Raw genomic sequence first — 26,521 nt, forward strand, 5'->3', positions numbered from 1 at the left:
GGAAAGTATATCACTGAATGTACAAGTACTGAATCTACTGTATTTTTCCCATTTAATGTTAAACTATTGTATTTTTCAACTTGTTTAGATAACTGGTTTTTTGCTATTCATTTAATTTCAGAATATCTTAATATTGTTTGCTGTCTAGGGCATGAGGAATTTATTGATATTGCAGAGGCCCTGTTTTGTTAAGTGTCATACACTGACTATCCCTGCCCTGAAGAATTTATAATCTAGTACACATGATACATGAAGCCTGAGGAAAAAGGGATCTAATTAAACATACTGTTTAATTTACATATGCAGTATCATATTTTCCTCATTTTTCCCCTTAACCCAGTCAGCAATGAATGATTTCAAATGCGACTAATCAAAGAGGTGATTTAGTCCCTTGTCACTTTGAGTTCTTAAAGTGCTCTTTGTGGAGGGGGGGGGGGGGCGAGGCATGTCTGAGGGCAGCAATCTCATCTTTAGCTCTGCTGTCCTTTTTGAATAATTTCTTGTTGCTTGCAATGTATCTGCACCAGAAAGAATAGTAAATAAGTAGCTGCCAAAATTCCACAGAGAAATGAATGAAAATAATTGCTTACAGACTTCTATTGTTCTTGTTAACATAATGTATTCTCTTTGGAAGAGTTTTTTGCCTGCTTTTGCAATATTTATATCATAGATTTTATGGTATGCAAAATCTAACTAGAAATCTCACCATTAAATCAGAAACTTTGTAACTTCAGACTTCACCTGCCTTACCTGAGTTGTTTCATCTGGTTGTTTTTGAAGAACATAATTGTAACAACGGAGGGAGCAATGTAATTTCTCCTTAGACGGATTAGTGGTTGTCACAGCACTGGGCCTTGATGTTCTTCCATGGTAACTGTGGATTAGGGTGCAATATAACAAATGTGTGTGGGTTAAGGGGAGATCGGAAGTTGAGTTCTCTGGTGTTGGGAATGAATGAGAAGGCTTAATATGGTTGGTGTTAGTTTTATTGTGGGGGAAAAATGCTGGCAGATTTATAGAAACAGCTATTTTTAACTAAGGAGTATTGGCTCTTTTTACAGACAAATTACAGTTTTAGCAGGGATAATTTGAATTCACTGAAGCTGCTTGATTGTACTTAATCATTGGTTTTGTTGGCATTTTTTACTTTAAAAGTTTGGTGCAGATTCATTTTACTTAAAACTTACTACATTACAAAACAATTTTTTTAACCTGCCAGCCATATTTCCTTCTGAAATATTTTCATAAAGCTTTGTATATTCAGAGCCTTCCATTCCCCAACCCATCTACAGCAATAAAATGCTCCTCCAAAAATAAGAAGTAATTCTCTCATCAGCCAGTTAATTTCATGATTTAACTCAACATGCTCTGCGAAATAGAATGTTTCGGAACATGAAGAAAGTTGGAGTGCTGAAGGGCTGATGTGGAGGTATTTATTTAACAGTGGTGAATAAGTGTTCCATTTTAAGAATTCTGCATCAAGAATTACAAGAAATATTTAAACTGCATCAATTTACATCATATGACTATTACCCAGTGCTATATCATTCTGGTTTTAAAAACATTGTTTGGAAGGATTGTATGTCACATCTAAAATTTGGATAATTGACTTGCGAATTAAATAAAAATTGGTGGTTTATAAGTGTACTTGTGAAATTAAAGTGCACAAGAGAGAAAGGTGTTACATAGTATTGACTTCATATATTCCAGTTAAATATGAACCAGTAAGAAATGTACAAAAGTTTGTACAAGTTTGATCACTATTTATATAGTGCATAACTGCTAATATTAAATCTCTTCCAGTTCATAAGATCTCAGTGTATTGAAAGTTTTGCCAAAATATAGTCTCAGTGCTAAATGAATACCTCATAATGTACATTATCCTTATGTACAGGTATTCATTTCATTCCTATTAAAATTAAACAGATGTAGTAGTAATCTGATATTGACTGTTAACAGAAATACTCCAGCAACAATACTTTGTGTTATCTGTAAGCAAAAAAAATGTACAAAACAATAGTTGTAATTCTAGTAACTAAAATGTCATTTTGTTAACCGTGTGGAATGTATGTATGTTTTGGTGGTATCTACCATGGAGATACCACTGGAAATATGAACCATCCAATTGTAATTATCGTAAATGTTCAAATAAAAATGAGATTATATGCATGATATCAGTTTCAAGATCTGAAAATGAATGAATGTGATTCAAAAGATAGGAAATCTTTATACTTTGATTTGCACCATTATTAAGGTGGGCTGCCTGAGCAGCTGACCCTCCCCCCTCCCCCCCCAAAAGCAGGGGCCACCCAGAGTAGCAGGGCCCCAGAAGTAGAGATTTAGTTGGGTACTTTTGGTAAAAGTCATGGGCTGTGAATATTTACCCAGTAATATCTATGACTCAATCTTAGCCTTAACCGTTATGAATAGAACAGTTGCTATCTCTTGCAACTATTGGTTTAGTTTGCAGTCTCAGGCAGAGAATGCTGCATTCTTTTACCCTTGGTTCATGTTTGGAAGGTTTTCCTCACAACCAAAATTATAAGACTATAATGTGAAATACAATTTTGCAGCAAGCTGTGGATGCAAAATCACAAGATATGCAGGCCCCTGCCTTTAAGTACTTGGAGTGTTGCTTCCAGGTTTGAAAAATCCACTTATGCGTGGTGAGTAGAAAACTTCCCTATGAATTATTTTGTCTGACAAAATCTAATCTTTTTTTCTTAAGTGTCTATTCTTGAGGTGATTCCTTTTTTAATTACCTTGTTCTTTCCCCATGACTCCCCCTCCCCTGAAAAAGCACCAAAAAACCCAAACAAAAATCCCAATCCCCAGTCCTTCTAACCTTTTTTTATGGTCAGGAGTAGTTAGTTCAGTATAGGGCTCTTTTTAGAAAGAAGACTTCCGTTTTTCTCATGCTTGCTGGAGTGGTCTGTAGAGAATGGATTTTCTGGTGGCGTTGTCCTTCCTTGAATTAGCTTTCTTGTAGAGCAATCCTTGCTATGTCTCTTGTTTCAATACAAGCAGCACTGAAAGGGCAGAGATGCACTTTGGTCTCATACCAGGGGACCTCTATTTCTCTCCATCAATGGAGAATATTTTCTGCAGTAAATTGTCCTTTGTGGAAAGAGTCTGTTCTACAAAAAAGTAAGAACTACCCATGCTTGTGTTCCTTGAGTGAGTGGAGGGTCATAGCACTGTTCTAGGTGACTTTTGTAGACTTAGATGACTTGGTGGCTCTTCCTCTGTATAGTGATATGCTTTGAACAAGAATTTTGTAGCTGTTAAAAACAAACCCCTCTTCTCTCCCCCTCCTCCCCAGCCAAATATTTTGATTAAATGGAAACTCAGGACTTCCCTTTGTCCCAAAAAAGTTCCTAGGGCACTGGGAAACCATGTGAAAAACTGGTAAACCAAGAACATGTGGTCGGTTTACCTATCACAGTATCCTTCTATAAGCTTTCATATGAAAGCTTAAGTTTTATTCACTACACTTAGAAGGGTTGCCATGCTTTTATTTGAAAAAGACAAACGCTGAGTCACTAGCTAAATCTCTCCGCATCCCCATGTATTGTCTGATTTATATTGATTATGTACAGATTCTGCCACCTTTACTCTCAGTGGATGTTCCTGTTCAAATCAGTGGGACTAATTATGAAGTCAGGCACTACCCAGCTTAAGCAACAATGACAGAATCTGACCTTAGATTGTGAACTCTGAAGGAGGGAGAGACTTTTTCCTTTTGTTTTTGTGTATTCAGTGCAGTATCTATTGTGCCATATACACTACAAATAATTTTACAGTTTTCCCATGGGAATAGGAATCATCGAACTCTGGAAAATGTTTGTCTAACTAGCTGCTAAGATAGTGGAAATTGCTTGGGTTTTGGGAAGAGACTTTCTAACTTTTTTACCCTCTCAGCTCACCTTGGTGCATTGACACTTTCACCCTGTTATACTGTTTCAGTGAGAAAACATTGGTGAAAAAATGAATTATTTTCTGGGATCACTAGAGGGCATCATTTGCAAATTTATACCAAACTTATCTAGTGTACTTAAGTGTGCAATTATAGAGAGTGGCAATAGACACTAGTCAGAAATATATGCAGCCTAGATTCATACTTATTTCATAAGAAATGTCGGATTCCTAGTCTTTAAGTCCAGAAGGGACCATTATGATCAATATAGTCGGAGCTGCGTAACAGGCTATTGAACCTTACCTTGTAATTCTTGCATGAAGCCTATCAAATGGACAGTTTGGTAAACCTTTTTTTTAAATGTAGCTGCAAATAAGATTTTTGCTTCTGTGTGTGAAACATCTCCCAAAAATATTGCTTCTCTTACATTTTGAACCCAAACTCTGATGATGCTTAGACAAAATTCTAATTTGGAACAAATTTTTATTTAAATAATTTCCTGTTAAACATACACAAGACAAAAATCTGTTCACTTTACAAATTTAATTTGCGCTATTACAATATCTGAGTAGTTTTTTAATAGGTGAAAATTGTTGCCTTATTTTATCTTTAGTTACACTAAGTGTTTCTGCTAGTTGATTTCTATAAATATTCATTTAAAGTTTTTTTTCTTTTGATGTGCTATATTACCATTTGTACTGTTTGGAGCACTGAATGTGTCATTTCGTTAAAAGATGTATTACATGAGGTGATATTTCCTGAAGCTCTCCGATCTCGTCTGAGCAGGTAAGACTAGACAATCGTTTGTGGTGAAGTTTTGTGTCTGCCACAGCCAGACCACTTTGATCAATGAAGCAGGGTCAGGCTTGGTAACAACTTGAATGAAAGGTTTTAGGCAAAAGCTTGTGCTGCATGACATGATGTTGGTGTTTGGTTTGAGTCAGTGTTGCACCAATGCCCCACAGTTGTCATCGGGGAACTGTCACTGGAGGTGGTGCTGTTCAGGTGAGAGATACAATCAAGGTTCTGACTATTTGTAATCATTAAAGATTCCATGACACTTCTAAATGTGAATCTAGGGCATTTTTCACAAGGTAGGGGTGTTATGTCTATTTGGAGTCAAATTGAGGGAGAATTTAGGTTACATCCAGAATTTTTAATTGTGTACGCTATTTTCCTATCCTAAAGTAAATAAAGACTATCATATACAATTAACAACTGTGTATTTGTACAGTTTCCTGTTGGATATGCTGCTTAGGCAGCTTCCTAATTCTACCTCAGTACTGGTTGTATTTCAGTGATTGGCAAAGCGATTCCTATAGGTGTGCATATATATGTAGGGTTTGTACAGCATTTGGGGCTGAAGTTACTATGTAATGTAAGGTGATATTACTTAGTAAAACATCTTATTTCACATAACATTCATATGTAAGATGAAACAGCCCTATGAATTTTACTGGCTTTGGGATAGTCTGACGCTGAATAAAGCAAGGTATCAAATTGTATTCTTGCATTTGAAAAAGTTTTCCTTTTCTGAACTGAAAGGCAGAAAAAGCTCATTTTGGATCAAATATTTTGACTGCTTAGTCAAAGTGGGTAAATCTTCAGTAGGATATCTCTGAACACTTCTTCTGAAAGATTAAATGTTTTTCTGGATACATCAGTTAATTACTTTTGAGTTATTTTTGGCATGTGATGGCAGTTTTCCCAGATAACCACTTAAAATGATTTCTCTGTGGATTAGACTACATCAGAGTTTCCCACTCTGTGAGTGGTGACTTCCAATAGAATTGGACACCATTTTGCAGGGGGAGGAGAGGTCTTCTGTAAAAAAATAAAATAAAATAAAATAAAAAAAATGCATAAAAATAACTATAAATGAGAGAGAAAATGGATCTGCAATATAAGCCCTGTAATGGTGGTATAACTAGAAACCTAGGTAGTGCTGCAACCAATAGTGTCCTCGACTAAAGCAGTACTAAACCAGAATCTCTGTGTACTTGGATTTACTTGACACTAAACTGTGTTTATATATAAAACTAAAAAAAAAAAACACAACCCCCCCTCCATTATGAACATTTATTATAGATGACATAAAATGAAAGTATCCATGCATACAGGCCACGAAAACATTGAGTCACTGAACTGGAATGCTGGATATGCCAGCTATAATTAATAGAGCCTGAAGGTACTTACAAGCATCATGACAACATTGTATATCTTGTTAGGTCTTTGCTGAAGCTCACTCTGGCTAAGGCAAGATTCAGAAAGATATGTCATGAAAAGGAGGGTGGCAAGTTGTTCCACAGACAGCTGAGAAAGGAAAAAAAAATTAGAACTATGAAGGCAAATATTTGATGGATGGGCTTATATTAACTAATTTGAAGCCACAATGTTTTCTGAGATGCTGATTGCCAAGAGTGGAGCCTTTGAAGCAGTTGCAACATTTAGAAACTCTTTGACAGATGTTCCATCTGGAGGATTATTCTTAGCAAAATTTGAACCATCAAATCAATATCTTGATTACCCAAACTGATGCCCTCCAGGCATTTTGTATGATATTTCTATAAATCACAGCAGCGTAAGGCATTTCCCACTGTAGAAAACCTTAACTTTCTCTCTTTATAGCGACATGTTTTGAAATCCAGATTGAAGTCAATGGCAAAACTTCTGTTGACTTGAATGGGTTCAGGATTTGACCCATGATTTCAAAAGTTGCAGGACCTGACAGCAGTTTCATCAGATAACACTGTCCTGCTGTGTTAGTGACATGACTGGGGATGACAAAGAGCAATTGCTTTCAAATCTCAGGAAAAGTGATCATGTAGCAATTCTGTTTTAATGAGTCAAATGTCTCTCTGGTGCTGCACATATACATTTTGTGAAATATCTTTGGGTCTGTTGTAAAATCTGCTCTGTTGTAAAACTGCGAGAATGCGCAACAGAAGAATGCTTATTCAAGAAATTTTGGAAAGCAGGCAAGGATTTGTACAGTCATTAAAAACAATTGCGTACAATCTGCATGGATGATTCCAAGGCAGTGATAGGTAAGAAAAATGGTTTGATCACACAGATCCAAAATAGGGCTGTCAAGCAGTTCACCATTAATTGTGATTAATCTTTCTGTTAATAGAATACAATTTATTTTCATATTTTTGGATGTTTTCTACATTTTCAAATATTTCAATTACAACATAGAATACAAAGTTTACAGTTCTCACTTATACTTGTAATCAAAAATAAATATTTGCACTGTAAAAAAAATAACCTACAAAAGAAATAGATGAACTGAAAAATACTAATACAAGTACTGTAATGCAGTCTCTTTAACGTGAAAGTTGAACTTACAAATGTAGAATTATCTAAACACCCTGAATTCAAAAATAAAACAATGTAAAATTTTAAAGCCTGCAAGTCTACTCAGTCCTACTTCTTGTTCAGCCAATTGCTGAGACAAACGTTTGTTTACATTTGCAGGAGATAATGCTGCCTGCTTCTTGTTTACAATATCACCTGAAAGTGAGAACAAGCGTTCTCATGGCACGGTTGTGGCCAACATCACAAGATATTTATGTGCCAGATGCGCTAAAGATTCATATGTCCCTTCATGCTTCAACCACCGTTCAGGGGACATGCGTCCATGCTGATGATGGGTTCTACTCAATAACAATCCAAAGCAGTGTGGACCAATGCATGTTCATTTTCATCATCTGAGTCAGATGCTACCAGCAGAATGATTTTTTTTTTTTTTTTTTGGTGGTTCAGGTTCTGTAGTTTCTGCATTGGAGTGTCGCTCTTTTAAGACTTCTGAAAGCATGCTCCACACCTCATCCCTCTCAGATTTTGGAAGGCACTTCAGATTTTTAAACCTTGGGTTGAGTGCTGTATCTATCTTTAGAAATCTCACATTGATACCTTCTTTGTGTTTTTGTCAAATCTGCAGTGAAAGTGTTCTTAAAATGAACATGTGCTGGGTCATCATCTGAGACTGCTATAACATGGAATATATGGCAGAATGCAGGGAAAAATGAGTTGGAGACCTAGATTAGGTTTGGAAGAGACCTCAGGAGGTCATCTAGTCCAACTCCTTGCTCAAAGCAGGACCAACCCCAACTAAACTATCCTGGCAAGGGCTTTGCAAGCTGGGCCTTAAAACCCACTTAGGAGATTCCACCACCTCCCTAGGTAACCCATTCCAGTGCTTCACCTATTTCCTAGTAAAATAGTTTTTCCTAATATCCAGCCTAGACCTCCCACACTGCAACTTGAGACCATTACTCCTTGTTCTATCATATGCCACTACTGAAAATAGCCTACCTCCATCCTCTTTGGAATCACCCTTCAGGTAGTTGAAGGCTATCAAATTCCCCCTCACTCTTTTCTCTTCTGTGACTAAATAAGCCCAGTTCCCTTAGCCTCTCCTCCTAAGTCATGTGCCCGAGCTCCCTAATCATTTTCATTGCCCTCCAGTGGACTCTCTCCAATTTGTCTACATCCTTTCTGTACTGGGGGCCCAAAACTGGATGCAGTACTCCAGATGTGGCCTCACTAGTGCTGAGCAGAGGGGAATAATCACTTCCCTCAATCTGCTGGCAATACTCCTACTAATGCAGCCCAATATGCCATTGTCCTTTTTGGCAAAAGGGGACACTGACTCATATCCAGCTTCTCGTCCACTGTAATCCCCAGGTCCTTTTCTGCAGAACTGCTGCTTAGCCAGTCCGTCCCCAGTCTGTAGCAGTGCATGGGATTCTTCCAACCCAAGTGCAGGACTCTGCACTTGTCCTTGTTGAACCTCATCAGATTTCTTTGAGCCCAATCCTCCAATTTGTCTAGGTCACTCTGGACCCTAAATCTACCCTCCAGTGTATCTATCCGGCACCAACCCCTGAGGCATTCCACTTGATACTGGCTGCCAACTAGACATCGAGCTGTTGAGCCCGACTGTCTAGCCAGCTTTCTATCCATTCATCCAATCTGTACTACTTTAACTTGCTGGCAAGAATACTGTGGGAGACCGTATGAAAAGCTTTGCTAAAGTCGGGTATACAATTCTCCCCCCAAAGAGTTCAGTCACAAATTTAAGTAATGCATTTTTTTAATGAGTCGCCAGCATGGAAGCATATTCTCTGGAATGGTGGCCAAAGCACGAAGGGGCATATGAATATTTTAGCAAATTGGCACGTAAATGCAGTGCAGTCTACAAAAGTCCCACGTGAATGCCTGTTCTCGCTTTCTGGTGACATTTTAAATAAGTGGGCAACATTATCTCCCGTAAATGTAAACAAACTTGTCTAAGGGTATGTCTTTACTAGCTGCAGGATCGGCAGGCAGCGATTGATCCAGTGGGGATTGATTTATCCCGTCTAGTCTAGATGCGATAAATTGACCCCCGAGTGCTCTCCCGTCGACTCCTGTACTCCAGCTCGACAAGAGGCGCAGGCAGAGTTGATAGGGAAGTGGCAGCAGTCGACTCACCGTGGTGAAGACACCATGGTAAGTCGATCTAAGTATGGCGGCTTCAGCTACATTATTCACGTAGCTGAAGTTGCGTAACTTAGATCGATATCTCTCCTCCTCTCCCCCCTGCCCCCACCATGTAGACCAGGGCTTAGTGTTGACTGAACGAGAAGTAGGACTGAGTGGACTTGTAGGTGCTAAAGTTTTTTGCATTTTGTTTTTGAGAGCAGTTACGCAAGAAAAATCTACATTTGTAAGTTGCACTTTCACAATAAAGAGATTGCTTTATGGTACTTGTATGAGGTGAATTGAAAAACAGTTTCTTTCGTTTATCATTTTTACAGTGCAAATATTTGCAATATACACTTTGATTTCAATTACCACAGAATACAATATATGAAAACGTAGAAAAATATCCAAAATATTTAATTTCAATTGGTATTCTGTTTAATTGCGATTAATTTTTTGTTAATCGCACGAGTTAATTGCAATTAATTGACAGCCTAATCAAAGATATTGCATATAATGCCTCATACCTTCACTTTTTCATAAACCACCAAGCACTTGTTGGTAAGATCACACTTTTGAAAAATCTGAAACCGGTCTTTCATGAAGCTGAGGAAGTAGAGAGCTGCTTCAGATGACTTCTTACATTGTGCTCTGATTACATGAATTCTCATCACCAGCAACTTTTTGCACTGAAATGAGGTGGCTTTCTGGGATAAAGTGCTCATCAGCTCTTTGAACCAAAAGTACAGGTTTTCCTGAATGATCAGCAGTCTTCTCTTGAAGGTGTCTTCCATAATTCATCTTGAGTAGCACACTAAGTCTACCTTGCATCAAGTGGACCATTTCTCTTCACCAAGGAATTTGTTCATGCACAACAGGATAGAAGCTTTCATCAGAATACTTGTATTGGTCTTCCTGGAGTGAAGAGGAAACTGTCATTCCCTTGTTTCAGATTGTCTGGAGGGAACTGAGGAGATGGTCAGGGCCCAACAGGAACTCATAAGCACCAGGTAAGGAATGTTTGAATATAGCTGCAGTTTTCTGCACAGAGGGGAACAAGGTGGACTACCAACTCTGTCATTCAGGATACTGTTGATTTGGCAGCACTGATTGGGCTGTTGCAAGCAAAACTGACAGACCTCTTATGTGACAAGACCATGCAACTGACTTCCTTTAGAACTCAGCAGATCTTGGCCACTTCGAAAGGAGCACCATTCCGCTTGATTAGCAGAACCCGTGACAGCTCCATTCCCATATCTCTAAGTCAGATTTCTCAACAATTTTTGGCATGTAGAAATCAAGTATGGTAATCGCCTGTTGATCACAAGTGGCTTAGGATTGTTCAATCTTGTGTGGAACATATTTTGTCACCATGACAGGCTCTTCCACCAGATTGGGTTGTGATTGTTTAAAATGTATCTTTTAATGGGGTTAAATTTTTGAAGCTTCATGCTTAGCTGTTACAGTTACTCTGAGCAGGCAAAACATTTTGCCAAGGCTTACAGGGATTGAAGGAGGGAACAAAACATTTCTTACAATGGAAAGGGATTACTGGCTCTGAATTTTTTTGAAAACCCTGGACTAGACTATACTTTTACCAGTTTCCCAACAGAAAGTCCATTGCTCACAGTGAAAGCATGAAAACTACGGTCCTTAAACTAATCTCAACAGTAGACAGCAATTAAAGAACATAGGTAGCAAACAGACATGCATCTTGGGGGAAACACCTGGGATGTAGTTTTGGTTTCTAAAAGTCAAAGGTACCATGGACACAATAAACTGATTAACAAAAGTCTGTCTTTATTCCTAATTACAGGTTTTCTTGTGTCTTCAGCAGCAGGGACTGTTGATTTTAATTTCTTCTTGGTATTCTTTTATAATGGAAGTGGTTATATTTGCCTGCTTTTCATTTGGATAGGAAGGATAGTCTTGTGATTAAGGCACTAGCTTGGGACAAAGGAGAACTGTATTCAATTTCCAGCTTTGCCACAGAATTCCTGTGTGATTTTTGACCAAGTCTTGAACTCTCTGCTTCAGTTCCCCATTTGTAAAATGGGGGTGACAATACTACCTTTCTCCCTTATCTGTCTTATTTAATTGTAAATGCTACTGGAGAGGACAGTCTCCAAGTTTGTACTGTATCTAGCACAATGGGTTCTCAGTCTTAGCTGGGGTCGCTAGGCATTATTACAATAGAAATTCAGAATAGTAAGTGATAAATATCCATTTTTATAGTTTTAAGGACTACATAGCTGTAAGTAACAGTCAGCCAGTAGATGTCAGCATTATTCTAAATATTCTCAACTCAAGGAGCACTGGTACAATAGTTCTTGGAGAGAATAGTTTGATGTGAAATTGACATTTTGTCTGTGGAGGTATTGAGAGAGTCACTGCATTTCTAAGCTAAAAGTACCTTGGTAAAATGTAGTTTTTGGTTTTTTTGTGGGTAATCATCATGTTATAGTACCAGACACAATTCTTCAGAGACTCACTTCAGTACTGAAATTATAATTATAATAAAATCAGCCATATTAAGGACTTTTGTATTAAAGAAATATGCAATGAAGCCAAGATAACCATGGTGAATTCTCCTAATGACCAGTGAAATCTCAGTTCCTATGAAAGTTAAGCAGCCACCTGTTAAAATGGCCAGAAACAAAGTAGTCTTCAGTAATGTGACCTTAGACAAGTTTTGCTTGATGGAATTATTTACAAATGAATACAAATATTACAACAGTCAAATGTCACACACTTCTAGTCGACCTTCATGCCTCTTGAGAATTCTTCAATCTACCTCTCTGATCCTGTTGTTTTTCACCTCCACTTCTGCCTCATCGGTAATGCCATCCTTACTGCTCTCTTTGTATTTTCTCTCACTCCCCTCTCTGTACCATTTTTCATGCCATCATTAGGGATGGAATGCCCTCCCTATCCTGATTCACTAAATCATCTCTCCACATTCATGTCTCTTCTAAAAGCTCACTTTTCTACAGTGCCTGCAAGGAGTGATTTTTAAACAAATGTTCAAAATTAACCCTTTCACTGGGCTTCCCATTGCATCACACCTCAGTTAGAACTTCTAGATTTTGCAATTGGATGCATGTTGGCAGAGTTTTGCATCCATTGGGAGGTCCACGAACAACAAAAGAACTTTGAGTTGGCATAAGGGTTGGCCTGTGCAAATCTGATTGCAGGATTAGGGCCTGTGATTGTAAATTCTCTGGGGCAGGGGCCATCTTTATTTTGTTTGTCCTACAGGGCCGAACACACAGTCAGTGCTTACAACTAATAAAGAATGAAGTGATAATAGCTGATATGAGAGAGTCCTTGATGTCCATATTGAGTATATGAAACAATCTGTTAACTTCAGGGTTATATAGTCTTGTATACTATTCTTCCCATGCTGTATAGTGATTAGTTTGTCAATTAAAACGTTTTATCACTTTTTGTGTGGGTCTTCTATCATTTGCCTCCAGTTATCAGTCCTTTTTGTTGAACTCATATTTTACCTGTTGTGATGGACTCAGGTGGGTTGGGAACAGCAGAGTAATAGAAGGGAGATATACTGGCAACTGGATAAGCAGTTTTCTGTTCCCTGAGTGACCAGAGCAGGGGCTGCTCCAGGCTAATGAGAACACCTGACTCCAATTAACCTGCTAAGAGTAATGTGAGGCTGTTAAGCACCTGACTCTAATTAAGGCCCCTTTGGTGCTATAAAAGGGCTCACTGCAGTCAGGCCAAAGGGAGCCAGGGGCAAGGAAGTGCATGTGAGGAAGTGGGAGCAAGAGGCGTGCAAGAAGCTGAGAGTGAGTAGGCATAGTGCTGGAGGACTGAGAAGTACAAGTGTTATCAGACATCAGGAGGAAAGTCTGGGGGTGAAGACAAAGAAGGTGTTAGGAGGAGGCCATTGGGAAGTAGCCCAGGGAGTTGTAGCTGTTGCGCAACTGTACCAGGAGGTACTCTAGACAGCTGCAGTCCACAGGGCCCTGGGCTGGAACCCAGAGTAGAGGGTGGGCCGAGGTTCCCCCCCAAACCTCCCAACTCCTGATCAAACACAGGAGGAATTGACCTGGACTATGGCTTCTACCAGAGGGGAAGGTCTCTGGGCTGTTTCCTGACCCACAGGGTGAATCTGTGAGGTGAGCAAATCTGTCAATAAGTGCAGGATCCACTAAGGTAGAGGAGGAACTTTGTCGCACTGTCAATGTTTCTCATTTCAGAATGATTCCTTTTTGGCTTTAGGGAAGAAGAGAAGTTGGCCATCACAGATTGTGAATCTTTGTCTCAAATGTGATGAAGAGTGGTGTTTATTCAATAATGATTGAATTCTATATTCCCTCAAGCCCCCTTTCATGTTTTGCAAAATTGTTTGGTAAAATCCAGTAAATACCAGCAAATAGCCTTTATTTTGAGTTGGGAATTTCATATTCTCTTGTCCATTACTGGAACAAAATACTTTTTCCCACATGTTTTGACTACACTATAGTGGCGCCTTTCACATTGCTATAGTTAAGGTTGTGTCAGCATTCTCATTATAAACTCTGTTTTTCAGGCATTTGTAACTTGGCTGTAAAAATTTACTTCAAATTGGAAACTTGGTCTCAGCCCAGGAGCAATTAAGAAAAACAAATACGGATTTTATATAAAATTCATGTGGCCAATTTGGAGGGTGGAGGAAATTTAAAACTTGAGATGTTGAATACTTTAAAGTGGCAACTGTACATATGCAGTAGCTACTTTTAATTAGTGATGGGAAACTCAAGAACATGTCAGTCACAATCCTTTAAAACTTTATTTGGGTTCTCATATTTAATATCAGGCAGAGAGAAAGATAATGTTTTAACCCCACAGATTCAGATTTTTGTTCATTTACTATTTGTTAGGTGCCGGCAGTGTGTCTGTCACAGCATGAAACAGAGGAGGAGGTATGTGCTGTCCCTTCCTGAAGGAGGTTGCAAGAGAAATAAATCTTTAGAAGTTTTCAAAAAGTTCCAGAGGTTTATAAAACCCCCACATCCAAGAGCCACCCAACCAAGGAGACCATGTATCTATCTATCAAAGTTACAGATGTGGCCCCTGTTACTATAGTATCTATGACTGTGTCACAATCTTCAATGTATTTCTCCTCACACCACCCTGTGGGCTAGGGCTGAACTATTATCCTCATTTTACAGATGTAGAACTAAGGGACAAAGTACCTAGATGACTTGCCCAAGGTCCACAAAGGAAGCCTGTGGCTGAGCAAGCACTTGAAACCAGCTATCTCAAGTCCATGAGTAGACTTAACCACTAGACCAATGGCTTTCAAACGTTTTTTCTAGGGACCCAGTTGGAGAAAATTGCTGATGCCCATGACACAACAGAGCTGGGGCTGAGGGACGGGAGGGACTCAGGGTTTGGGTGTGAGGATGAGGGCTGCATGTTGGGGCCAGGAATGAGGGGTTCAGGGTGTAGGCAGGGGGTTGGGGTGGGACTGTGGATAAGGGGCTCTGGGTTGGAGGGGTGGCTCAGAGCTCAGGCAGGGGATGGGGGTGAGGGCTTACTTTGGGCAGCTCCCGGTGCTAAGGTAGGCTTTCTGCCTGTCCTGGCACTGTGGACCATGCCGCACCTGAAGCGGGCAGCAGCAGGTCCAACTCCTAGGTGGAGGGGTGTGTGTGGCTTTGCAGGCACCACCAGCCCCAGCTCTCATTGGTCAGTTCCCAGCCAATGGGAGTGTGGAGCTGGTGCTGGGGCCACTGTGTGCGGATCCCCGTAGCCCTGTTGCTTAGAAGCCAGACCTGCTGCTGGCTGCTTCCGGGGCCCAGCACAGTGTCGGAACAGGTAGGCACTAGCCTGACTTAGCTGGGCAGCACCTCCAATGGGATTTTTAGTGTCCTGGTCAGTGGTACTGATCAAAGCGACCCAGTGCCTTACATGTTGCAACAAAGTACTGCATCGTGACCTGAACTTTGAAAAACACTGCACTAGACTATCTCTCAGCTTGTGTGATTGGTATTATACTCTTTTGCCAGGGGTGCATCCAATGAAAGTTTAGCAGCCCATGGGCTGGACTTTCCATCTTGAGCAGCAGGGAGGGAAGGGAACAGTTTACCACCAAACTTCCTTCCATCTGCCAGCAGGACTCGGGGGGAGGGGACTCTTGGGCTGATTTCCCCCACATTCAGCCCCCTCTCAGGTAACTAGGGTCACTCTCTTATAGTCTCATATCAGCACTTATAACCCTATCCAGATCAAGTGCTCTCCTTCACTGCAGAGCCTACAGGTGATTTGTAATTCTCTTGGGCTCTGCAGCTTTGGGGAGTTACAGGGTGTTTAGTGGGATCCTTTCCCCCCCCCCCATGCATCTGTGTAAACCCTCATACAGCTACAAAAAAGGTTCCCAGCTAGTGTTTGAGAAAGTGCCTTCCCATGATCCCAAGCAGACAGGGAGCACTTGATGTGGCTCAGAGACTGTTGACTAGCAGATCCTTTATGAGGCTCTAGATCTCAGGCAGAAAAAGAAGAGAGAGGGTCTGTCCCATACGTAGTCCATAGAATATCAGGGTTGGAAGGGACCTCAGGAGGTCATCTAGTCCAACCCCTTGCTCAAGTTGTGATGCTTTATACCAATCTCTGGGTGCCACCCTGGAAGACAATGACTTGGCTTTGGTAATACACGTCACAGCTGGATTATAGCAACAGTCCATATGGAAATGAAACTGTCTGCCATAGAAAACTACAAAATGTACAAGAGTACACAATGCAGCAGAGTACCTTCTCAGCAAGCAATTCAAAACAGTTCTCCACTCACTACACTGGCAACCTGTAAAATAAGAACTGCTCTACAACATCAGCCCAATGGTCCATCTAGCCCAGTATCCTGTTTCTGACAGTAGACATTACCAGGGCTCCAGGTAGCGGGGGAAAGGAAGCTGAGGTTTACCACCAGGCGTTTGAAATTTTTGCCACCCCTTCGTGGAGTGGGAGGGCCACCCTGCCCGGTATCGAGGCCGATAGGACATTGAAGAGGGAGTCCAAGGGTAGTTCCACCTCCTCGGCCTGAAGGTTGAGGCTTGATGCCATCCTTTTCAATAGTTCCTGGTGGACTGTAGAGTCCTCATCAGGGGAGGATGAGAATGTGGACATGGTACTCTGAGTACCCACTGGTACTGGAGGTCCCACACTTGGTTGCCTTCCGGGAGTGGAACCAAAGATGCATGCCCCACCAAAAGGGAGGCGGACAGTCTTTCCGAGGCTCCGCCCACCAAGCGAGCCCCCACAGGGGGCTGAATCGGGGGCCACAGGACCCATTGGTACCACGGTGCCGGGCACCCTGGGCCTGTTGGTGAACAACACCAAGTCCATGTTAGTCCCAATACAGCACATAGAGTTTATCGGGACAGTCCTGGACACGACATCAGCCAGGGCCTCCCTCCCACTGGACAGATTCGAGACCCTGAAAGGGCTCAATGACACAGTCACAAGGTTCCCTGTGATGACAGCCAGAGCGTGTCTCCAGCTCCTGGGTCATATGTTGGCATGCACCTATATGATTCACCATGCCAGACTCAGGATGAGGCCCCTCCAGCTCTGGTTGGCTTTGGAGTTCTCCCAGGCCAGAGACAGGATGGACAAGGTCCTCACTGTGCCCAAGCCGGTGATCGCCTCCCTACAATGGTGGTCTTCCCTGAGAAACATTCTCAGCAGGGTCCCATTCAGGGGCAGGCCCCTGTCAGTGGAGCAGGTGTACGATGCATCAGACCTGGAGTGGGGAGTCCATGTGGGGGACATTCAGACCCAACATCTGTGGTCCGCGCAGGACCTTGCCCTATATAGAAACGTCAAGGAACTCAGGCCGGTGGCCTTCCGCTTTCACCTGGAAGGCAGGGTGGTCAGGGTTCTCATGGATAACACGACCTTGATGTTTTACATCAACAGGCAAGGCAGGGACTGCTCCTCTGCCAGGAAGCTCTCAGGCTGTGGGATTTCTGTATAGCCCATGACATTTGCCTACAGGGCTACCACCTACTGTGTGCCCAGAACTCATGGGTGGATTGCATGAGCCGAGACCTCTCAGCATGAGTGGTCTCTACACCCAGAGGTGGTGCTCAGACTTTTCCAAGAGTGGGGAACTCCACAGGTGGACCTGTTCGCTACTCGGCAGAACCGCCGGTGTCCCCGGTTCTGCTCCGGTGGAGTTGGGAGGGGGTGCTATCTCTGATGCCTTCTTCCTAGCCTGGTCAGGCCAGCTTCTCTATGCCTTCCCCCCGATCCCACTGATCAGCAAGGTCTTGGAAAAGATAAAGACAGGTCCTCCTGATTGCCCTGGCGTGGCCCAGGCAACCTTGGTACGGGACCCTCATGAGCCTGACAGTCACCCCGCTGTGGCCATTGCCATCCCGCCTGGACCTTCTCTCCCTCCCCCCAACCTAGCGGCACTCCACCTCATGGCTTGGCTGCTCAATGGTTCTTCGAGTGATTGCTCCTATGCATTCCAGCCCCCTCGCCATGGACACTGTCTCCGGCGTGGAGGGAATAGTGAGCTCGACCATAGCTGGCACCCCGGATGCAGCTTCCTAGCGAGCTCGACCACGGTCCGTACCGGGGAGTGTTCCAGCACCGGACTCGACGGCTTTTGCCTGGCCGGAGTTAATGGTGCGGGCGTTGTCGGTGCCGCGGTAGACATCGGTGCCGGGCGATCCGACGGAGCATAGCGCTCGGCTGCGGAGCAGGCGGCTCGGACGCAGCTTCAGGGCGAGCTCAACCACGGTCCGTACCGGGGAGCTTTCCGGCACCGGACTCGACGGCTCTTGCCTGGCCGGAGCTAACGGTGTGGATACTGTCGGTGCCGCGGCAGACATCGGTGCCGGGCGATCCGACTGAACATCGCGCTCGACTGCGGAGCAGGCGGCTCGGACGCAGCTTCCGGGCGAGCTCGACCACGGTGCGTACCGGGGAGCTTTCCGGCACCTGACTCGACGGCTCTTGCCTGGCCGGAGTTAACGGTGCGGATATTGTCGGTGTCGCGGCCGACATCGGTGCCGGGCGATCCGACGGAGCATAGCGCTCGGCTTTGGAGCAGGCGGCTCGGACGCAGCTTCATAGCGAGCTCGACCACGGCCCATACCGGGGAGCTTTCCAGCACCGGACTCGACGGCTCTTGCCTGGCCGGAGTGAAAGGTGTGGATATTGGTGCCATGGCAGACATCGGTGCCGGGCGATCCGACGGAGCATAGCGCTCGGCTGCGGAGCAGGCGGCTCGGACGCAGCTTCAGAGCGAGCTCGACCACGGTGCGTACCAGGGAGCTTTCCAGCACCGGACTCGACGGCTCTTGCCTGGCCGGAGTGAAAGGTGCGGATACTGTCGGTGCCGCGGCAGACGTCGGTGCCGGGCGATCCGACTGAGCATAGCGCTCGGCTGCGGAGCAGGCGGCTCGGACGCAGCTTCCGGGCGAGCTCGACCACGGTGCGTACCGGGGAGCTTTCCAGCACCGGACTCGACAGCTCTTGCCTGGCCGGAGTAACTCTTCATCCTCCAGGAGAGAGGTCCATGCCGAGGGTACGTCGGAGTCAGCGGCGGTGGTGCCAGGAGGCCTTGGCGGCACCGGCAGTCCGGTGCCGAGGGAGCGCGCCGTGAAAACTAACTAGCACTCGGCGCCGAGAGCGGAGGAGCAAGAGCTGCCTCCCTCAGGAGCTGTTTAAAACGAAAGCCCCGCTCCCCTTTGTTCACGGATTAAGGGCCTCACAAATGCGGCACTTATCTGTGAGGTAAGATCCCTCGAGGCACTTAGGAGATCTCTTGTCGGCAGCGGCTTGTGGCCGGCCGAGCATTAGAAACCCTGTGGACCGGGCATCGGACCCGGCCCCGGGTGAGGGGAAGGGGATAAACCCCAACCCCTGTAAAATAAATACACTATACTATTCTACAAACAAACAGAGTTAACTACAACTATAAACAGAACGAGAGAAAACTATGAGTAGCTAGGGAAGTGGAGGTCAGCTGAGCTGTGCTCCACTGTTCCAACGGCCGTCACGGGCGGAAAGAAGGAACTGAGGAGCGGACGGGCTGGCTGGGGTATATATCCTGCGCTATAGCGGCGCCACTCCAGGGGGCGCCCAGCCAGCCCGCCGGAGTTGCTAGGGTAAAAATCTTCCGAAGAGCCGTGCACGCGCGGCGCGCACACCTAACTGGAATGGATAGGAGCAACACATCTCGAAGAACAACAGTTACTACGGTGAGTAACCGTCTTTTAGGCTGGGAAGAAAGGACATGCTCGGAAGGGGTTCAGCGTGTCCTCTTGGAAAGCAGGTGGCCTTCCACGCGTGGAGCCTACTTGGCAAAGTGGTCTTGGTTTTCCCAGTGGGTGGCTGAGTGGGGCGTTTCCCCCATGGCTGCCCTGATCCAGCTCATTTTAGACTACCTCCTTCACCATAGAGCCCAAGACCTGGTGCCCTCATCTGTCAAGGTGCACTTGGTGGCCATATCCGCCTTCCAGCCACCAGTGCAGGGGCACACAGTATTCTCCCATGGTATGGCTGGCCAGTTCCTTAAGGCATTGGATCGTTTCTTCCCATACATTAGCTCCCCAGTGGGACCTGAACTTGGTGCTGGCCTGGTTGATGGGTCCCCCCTTTGAGCCGTTAGTACATGCTCCTGGTTGCACCACTTGTGGAAGGTAGCCTTCCTGGTAGCAATCACATCAGCTAGATGGGTCTCGGAACTCATGGTCCTGACCTCCGAGCCCCTGTAGATGGTTTTCCATAAGGATAAGGTCCAGCTCCGCCCACATCCTTCATTCCTCCCGAAGGTGGTCTCCGCCTACCACATGTGTCAGGACATTTTCCTGCCTGTCCTCTGCCCCAAGCCCTATGTGTCCAGTGAGGAGTGCCACCTCCACACACTGGATGTGAGTCTTTGCAGCTGTTCATTGCCTCAGCCGAACGCATAAGGGGTCGGCCAATGTCCACTCAGAGGCTCTCCAACTGGATCACCTCGTGACCTGGTGGGAATCCCGCCGCCGTCAATTGTGAGGGCGCACTCGACTAGGGCGCAAGCCCCATTGGCTGCCTTTTTAGCCCATGTCCCCATTCAGGACATTTGCAGGGCTGCCACATGTTCTTCAGTTCACACGTTCACCTCGCATTATGCGATCATCTCCCAGACCAAGGAAGACGCTGGGTTCGGCAGGGCTGTGCTCCGTCTCGAGAGTTTGTGTACCCCAACAGATATAGCTTGGAATCACCTATTGTGGAATACACATGAGGAATCACTTGAAGAAGAAAAGACAGTTTTCTTTTCCGTAACTGGTGTTCTTCGAGATATGTTGCTCATGTCTATTCCACATCCCACCCGCCTTCCCCTCTGTCAGAGTTGTCTGGCAAGAAGGAACTGAGGGTGCGGGGAGCATGCAGTGCCCCTTATACCGCACCATAGAGGCACCACTCCAGGGATCACTAGGGGTGCTCCCCTATGGGTACTGCTGGGGGAAAAACTTCCGGCACCAGTGCATGTGACGAGCATGCACACCTACTGTGGAATAGATCTGAACATTATCCAGTTCCACTATATCTTTTTTGAGATGGGTTCACAAGAACTGGACACAGTATTCAAGGTGTGGGTGCACCATGGATTTATACAGTGGCATTATGATATTTTTTGTTATTTTCTGTCCTTTTCCTAATAGTTCCTAACGTTCCGTCTTTTTGACCACTGCTGCTTATTGAGGTGAAGTTTTCAGGGAGCTATCCACAGTGACTCCAGGATCTCTTTCCTGTGTAGTAACAGCTAATTCATATCCCATAATTTTGTATATATAGTTGGGATTATGTTTTCCAATGTATATTACTTTGCATTTATCAGCACTAAATTTCATCTGACATTTTGTTGCCCTGTCACCCAGTTTTGTGAGATCCCTCTAGAACTCTTCACTGTCAGCTTTGAATTTACCTCTCTTGAATAGTTTTTTATCATCAGCAAACTTAGTCACTTCCAGATCATTAATGAATATGTTGAACAGCACAGTTCACAGTGCAGATCCTTAGGGGATCCTGCTCTCCATTATGAAAGCTGACCATTTATTCCTACTCTTTGTTTCCTATTTTTTAATTACATTAAGTTCAAGGTCTCAGTCTTTATCTTCAAGATGCTTAATCATCGGGAACCAGAATGCCTAAAGCATCTTCTGATCTTTGAGACAAGGACCACAGCTGATAACTCTGCTCCTCTGGCATGATAGAACTGTTAACAGCAAGTGTAAAGCTCATCTGGCCAGGAGACAGCTTTCTTGAGGGCTGGTCCAAGTTTGCAAACCCAGTTTCCACAGGTTCTAAGAACTACCACAAACCTCACCACCTTCCATTCTAAATGCAAACCACATTTCTTTAACCTGCCTTCACCAATAAAAACAGAGCACAGTAGCCAGAAATAAAACCATCCTCTTTACTGCAAGCAGTGACTGGGAAAGGACAATAAAGAGCTTTCCCTATCCCATCACCAGCTCCCAGTTTCTCCTGTAGATAGGGGAGGGTCTGTACCCCAAAACAGTATTTTTGTGGGCCTTCTGAGTGTGATTTTGAGTACAAAAAGCACAAAGAAATCAGCCTTGGTTCCCTTCTCTTCTTCCCCCTGGATACAATAGAGGGTTATTGTAGCTCTAGTGACTTATGGGCTCAGTGGGATGAAAGACAGCTGAGAGAGAACAAAAATGATTTAAAAAAAAAAAGACCCTCCAAAATAATCAAAACAGAGCAAAACTCTATTATAAAGGCTTGGAGATTGAACATACTCTAAATTATACGTACCTGAGTTGAGCCTCATAATAAACATAACAGGAAGTTCCAACTGGCTATCAAAGTATTATGGTAAAAGCTCTATGGGTCTTTATGCTATAAAGAAACCACGAAATAGGTACAACCTCCCAATGAGTCTACAGCTAAAACTATTCAATAGCACAGTCCAATCCTTTCTACTATCTGGGAGTGAAATCTGTGGTCATCTCTTTACAAGCAATTATGCTAACTGGGCTCAAACCCCAATAGAAACCCTACATTTCAGAAAACCTACATCTGCAATTCTGCAAACAACTATAATACTTTGTGTGCACAGGAACTGCACCATAATCAGTTGCCAAACAGAACTGTCCCAGTGCCCCATGCTAAACATCAGCTTTTGCTGCCATTTCTTCCAAAACGATGGCTCCCTCCATAACATTCAAAACCAATCTACTCCTATCAGGCTTAACAACTCCAACCCCCTGACCAGTGGCGCAAACAGCCAAACATGAAAGATGATTAATAAGTGCTTTAGAAAATCCTCGACCAGCATCTAAATGCCAATACATATATCCCCGGGAGGAACAAATCAAAACCAGCAACAAGCTGGAATGCCATCAACCCCTGCACAGAACGATCAAATTAGCAGGTTTGCTCACCACAGTAAAATTAAGGCAGATTCTCACCAAATACAGAATCAGTGGTCACAAACTAGAAATGGAAATTTGGAGGCACAAAGCAGTTTAAACCTAGAGAGGGGCAGCTCTACACCCAATGTAACAGAGGAGAGACTGAGACAGAGGGCATATCTACACGGTGCAGTAATGTACCCTACTTGGGTATGTTTTCTAAAGTGCACTAACTGGTCCATGTAGTCCTTGCTGGTGTACACTAAAAGTTCCCTAGTGTGCTTTAATGTGATGATGTAGTACTATGTTAAGTGCATTAGGGAACTTCTAGTGCATGTCAGCCAGGTCTACATGGACTAGTTAGTGCACAATCACCCCCTCCATACCCTGTGGTATCAGGGGCGGCTCTAGCAATTTCGCCGCCCCAAGCACGCGCTTGGTGTGCTGGGGTCTGGAGCCGCCCCTGTGTGGTATGCATTACCAGTGTGTAGACAAGCCCAGAGTCACTTTCTATTCCAATGTCCCAAATATGAGAATATTTCTTAAAATTATCAAGAACCATGGAAGAGGTCTCATCAAGTAGTGTCAAGGATAAATTGTTCCTGATCTGGGGAAGAGGAAAGAGATGGCTACATAGCAACCAGCTAACCACTCAGGAATGGAAACTAATGGTAAATAGGCACAGGAACCAAACACAAGGTGTAACACTATCATGAGCAGATTGTACCTTACTGATTCCTGAAGGGTCTGCATTTCTCTTGTGCCTTGGCAACACTTGTATAGTTTGTCATGCCAGTGAAGTCTCACTGAACTGAATTGAGAATTGGGGTTAGCATCACATGAGTGGCAGAGAGTTCATACAGGCCCTGATCCAGCCTTGAACTCAGAGGGACTATTCACATGCATCAATGTTTGCAGAATCAGGGCCTTGAGGAAGGAAGGAGGACCAATGTGACAAGGGAGGGGCAGAATTATGTAGCGATTTTAAGCTGGTGGCAAGATGCTTACTTTTGATGTGATGGCAGATGTGGTCTGGATAGTCCATTTAGTAAGGATTTTACAAGTCTGAGGGTATGTCTACACTACGGGATTATTCCTATTTTACAGAAACCGTTTTTTAAAAACAGATTGTATAAAGTCGAGTGCACGCGGCCACACTAATCACATTAATTCGGCGGTGTGCGTCCATGTACCGAGGCTAGCGTCAATTTCCAAAGCGTTGCACTGTGTGTAGCTATCCCATAGCTATCCCATAGTTCCCACAATCTCCCCGGCCCATTGGAATTCTGGGTTGAGATCCCAGTGCCTGATGGGGCAAAAAACATTGTCACTGGTGGTTCTGGGTACAGCCTCACCCCTCCCTCTGTGAAAGCAGCAGCAGACAACCGTTTTGCGCCTTTTTTCCTGGGTGAACTGTGCAGACGCCATACCATGGCAAGCATGGAGCCTGCTCAGCTCAAGACAGCAATCATGGATGTTGTAAACACCTCGCGCATTCTCGTGCAGTCTATGCTGAACCAGGACCTGCAAAACCAGGCAAGGAGGAGGCGGCTACGGCAGAGTGGCGAAGAGAATGATGAGGACATGGACACAGAATTCTCTCAAACCGTGGGCCCCGGCGTGTTGGAGATCATGCTGGTAATGGGGCAGGTTCTAGCCATTGAACGCCGATTTTGGGCCCGGGAAACAAGCACAGACTGGTGGGACCGCATAGTGTTGCAGGTTTGGGACAATTCCCAGTGGCTGCGAAACTTTCGCATGCGTAAGGGCACTTTCATGGAACTTTGTGACTTGTTTTCCCCTGCCCTGAAGCACCAGAATACCAAGATGAGAGCAACCCTCACAGTTGAGAAGCGAGTGGCGATAGCCCTCTGGAAGCTTGCAACGCCAGACAGCTACTGGTCAGTCGGGAATCAATTTGGAGTGGGCAAATCTACTGTGGGGGCTGCTGTGATGCAAGTAGCCAAAGCAATCACTAAGCTGCTACTACGAAAGGTAGTGACTCTGGGAAATGTGCAGGTCATAGTGGATGGCTTTGCTGCAATGGGATTCCCTAACTGTGGTGGGGCGGTAGATGGAACCCATATCCCTATATTGGCACCGGAGCACCAGGGCACCCAGTACGTAAACCGCAAGGGGTACTTTTCCATGGTGCTGCAAGCACTGGTGGATCACAAGGGACATTTCACCAACATCCACGTGGGATGGCCGGGAAGGGTTCATGACGCTCACGTCTTCAGGAACACTACTCTATTTAAATGGCTGCAGCAAGGGAATTACTTCCCAGACCAGAAAATAACAGTTGGGGATGTTGAAATGCCTGTAGTTATCCTGGGGGACCCAGCCTACCCCTTGATGCCATGGCTCATGAAGCCATACACAGGCAGCCTGGACAGTAGTCAGGAGCTGTTCAACTACAGGCTGAGCAAGTGCAGAATGGTGGTAGAATGTGAATTTGGCCATTTAAAGGGACACTGGTGCACATTACTGACTTGCTCAGACCTCAGCCAACCCAATATCCCCATTGTTATTGCTGCTTGCTGTGTGCGCCACAATCTCTGTGAGAGTAGGGGGGAGACCTTTATGGTGGGGTGGGAGGCTGAGGCAAATCACCTGACCGCTGATTACGTGCAGCCAGACACCAGGGCGATTAGAAGAGCACACCAGGAAGCGGTACACATCACAGTTTCATCACTGGCCAGGATACAGTGTGACTGTTGTGTTTGTTTCTCCTTGATGAAAACCCGCCCCCTTGATTGACTCATTCCCTGTAAGCAACCCACCCTCCCCCTTCGATCACAGCTTGCTTTCTAAGGAAATAAAGTCACTATCATTTAAAAAACATGTATTCTTTATTAATTGATTATAAAAAGAGGGAGAGAACTGACAAGGTAGCCGGGTGGGGTTTGGGAGGAGGATAGGAGGGAAGGAAAAGGCCACTAAAAAAATTTCAAAATAATGACAGCCTTTTAGTTGGGCTGTCCACTGGGGTGGAGTGGGTGGGTGCATGGAGCCTCCCCGCACATGTTCTTACACGTCTGGCGGGTGAGGAGGCTAAGGAACATGGTGAGGGGGGATGGTGGTTATACAGGGGCTGCAGCAGTACTCTGTGATCCTGCTGCCGTTCCTGAAGCTCCACCAGACGCCGGAGCATGTCGGTTTGATCACGCAGCAGCCCCAGCGTTGCATCATGCCTCCTCTGATCTTCCTGCCGCCACCTCTCATCTCGAGCGTCTCTCCTCTCCTCCCGTTCGTTTCTCCTCTCCTCCCGTTCATCCCTCCTGTCCTCACGGTCACTGGCATCTTTCCTGTACTTTGATACCACGTCCTTCCACTCATTCAGATGAGCTCTTTCATTGTGGGTCACTTCCATGATTTCCGAGAACATTTTGTCTCGCGTTTTTTTTTTCCGCCGCCTTATCTGAGATAGCCTTCGGGACGGAGTAGGGAGGCTTGAAAAATTTGCAGCTGCAGGAGGGAGGGAAAAAAGGGAGAGAAGTATTTAAAAAGATACATTTTACAGAACAATGGTTACACTCACGGTGAACAACACTATTCACATTACATTGCACATGTGATTTCAGTACAAGGTCGCATTTTGCATCTTTTTAATATTGAGTGCCTGTGGCTTTGGTGTTACAGATCACAGATGCAGGTCTGGGCAACAGTATTCGGCTTTCATGTGGCCATGGTAAGCCATTATCTTTCGGTTTCTGCAGCCTTCATATATCCAGTGCCCTCCTTTCCCAAATACCAA

Source organism: Mauremys mutica, chromosome 6 (genome assembly GCF_020497125.1).
Source record: "Mauremys mutica isolate MM-2020 ecotype Southern chromosome 6, ASM2049712v1, whole genome shotgun sequence".
Classification (NCBI taxonomy): domain Eukaryota; kingdom Metazoa; phylum Chordata; order Testudines; family Geoemydidae; genus Mauremys; species Mauremys mutica.